This window comes from Chinchilla lanigera, unplaced genomic scaffold (assembly GCF_000276665.1).
Source record: "Chinchilla lanigera isolate Chin_1 unplaced genomic scaffold, ChiLan1.0 scaffold00020, whole genome shotgun sequence".
In the NCBI taxonomy this organism is placed as follows: domain Eukaryota; kingdom Metazoa; phylum Chordata; class Mammalia; order Rodentia; family Chinchillidae; genus Chinchilla; species Chinchilla lanigera.
In genome coordinates, this window is record NW_004955421.1 from 29557946 (window position 1) to 29560535 (window position 2590).

The following is a 2590-nucleotide window of genomic DNA, read 5'->3' on the forward strand; positions in this document are numbered from 1 at the left end:
TGCCTCAGTCTCAAAGAACCCCAGCTTTGATGATGAATTCTACGGCTACCCTTTAAGAAGATTTTAAATAATTGTAGAAAAACAATACTTTGGTTTTTTTCTATATGTTTGAGATATTTTATAACAAAAATATGTTTAAAATTATAATAATACCAAAAAATTATAATACTCCATATTTCTGCTAAAAACCCCATTCTTTGCTATTCCAAGAGCCTCCTGGAGCACTTTCCCCACACACAGCTGTGAGGAGCAAAGGAGATAAGCTTTGTGACATACACCCCTGTCACCTGCCCTGAATGACACTCAGCCACCCTTACCACGGCCCTGTGCTGCTGAGCTAAATCCCCAGCCCTTCTGCAGGGCTTTTATAATGAGTGAGTGTTGGATTTTTCCAAATGCTTTTTCTGCATCTATTGAGATGCATAATTTTCTTGATATTTTGCTGCACTCTATTTGCCAGTATCTTGAGTATTTTTTCATCCATGTTCATTAGGGATATTAGGATCAGGGATAGTTTTCTTTTTTGGTTGGGTTCTTCTCTAGTTTTGGAGTCAGGGTAATACTTGCCTCAAGAAATTATATTGGAAGTATTGTTTCTCTTTCAATTTCCTTAAAGATTTTCAGCATTAGTGGCATTAATTCTTCTGTAAATTTCTTGTAGAATTCAACAGTGAATCTGTCAAGGACTGGGCTTTTTTGTTGGTAAATTTTTAACCACATTTTCAATTTCATTAGCTGATATCAGGTTATTTAGAATTTTTATATCGTCTTGATTTAGTTTTGGCAATTCGATTGTGCCTAGGAATCTGTGCATTTCTTCTGTGTTTTCCATCTTACCAGAATTTCAGTTTTCATAGTAGGTATTGATGATCTTCTGAATTTCTGTGGGATCCGTCATGATTTCCCCCTTTTTATTTCTAATTTCCTTAATTTCTGTTCTTCTTTCCTATTTTTGATGAGGTTGTCTAATGGTTTATCAATTTTATTAATTCTTTCAAAGAACCAACTTTTCAATTCACTGATTTTTTTGTATTTCTTAGTCTCAATTGCATTAATTTCTGCTCTTATCTTTTTCCTTTCCTCCTTCATATGACCTTTGAGTTTGATTTGTTCTTCTTTTTCTGGAAGTTTGCAGTTCAACATTAGGTTATTTATTTGAACTTATTCTGTTTTCCTGATGTGAGAATTCATTGGTATAAATTTCCCTCTTAGGACTGCTTTCATTGCATCCCATAAGTTTTGGTATTATCATTTAATTGTATATACTGTTTAATTTTGTACTTAACTTCATCTATGACCCATTGTTTGTTCAGAAGTGCGTTGTTTAGTTTCCATGTGTTTATGTGGTTTTTGTGATTTCCTTTGTCTTTGATTTCCAGTTTCATTGTGCTATGGTCAGTAATAGGCACGAAATGATTTCAATTCTTCCACCTTTACTTAAACATGTTCTGTGGTAATATGTGGTCTATTTTGGAGAACATCCCATGTGCAGCTCAGAAGAATGTGTATCCTGATGTATGAGGGTGGAACACTCTATAGACATCTACCAAGTGCATTGGTGATAATTTTAAAAAAGAATAATTGTCACTTAGAATTTCTGTGACACTGTATATTTCCAAAAGAACTAAACTAACCTCAATCAATTCTAACAATTTGTTTTACAAATTACCACTAAATTATATATTCCTCCTATATAAAACTGTACAAATAGATTCACATTTTCCTGTGCCGTGACCGGAGGGGAACTGAAACTATTTATTGCCCTGAATCCCTGTATAGTTTTATAATTTATACATCACCATAAAAAGGTATCAAAAAGCCAAATTGTTCCATCCACCCACCTATTTATGTTGTCTCACTACATATATAACTGGTATTCAAAAATTACCTACCTTTTACTAGACCTAGAAGTTCTTTCCATGCATCAAAAAAGGAAGGAAGGACCATCATTCATAATAGATTAGCAGTATATTTTCTTTTACTCTAACATGTTACATTGGAAAAATTAGGTGATGTTGGCATAAGGCCAGCTGGCTCTGAGCCTGACCTGCTCAGTCACCAGGAATGAAGCCTCATAGTAATAACAGAAGTATCATAATATCATGTCCTCTGTAGTGGGAAACTTGAGTGATCTATTTCCAGCTGGGTTCCCAGCACATCTCAGTGCTTAGTAATGTTAAATTACCTGGATAAATCTCACTGAAAGGAAGAAGGAAAAGAAAGAGGAAAGAGAAGGTGGATATCTCATAGGGTGTTGTGAAGATCATACACAAAATGATCTCAAATATTAGTTTCTTCTTGTCCTATAGAAGTTAGGAGTTCATGGATGGTGGATTATAAACTATTATCTTGACTCTACTGAGATATATGCATTTCTCTTAAGTTTTCATAATTCAGGAATGTAAAATACACAATTACTTTAATAAACTGTTCTACTAGAATATGCGTGGACAAATGACATCTAGTTTCAATATCTCTCTGCCTAAAACTAAGCTTTTGGATACAGGTTATAATCCTTTACACGCTTCTCCCAGCTTAAAGTTACCATCAATTAAGATCCAAATAGTAGGGGCTGGGGATTTAGCTCAGC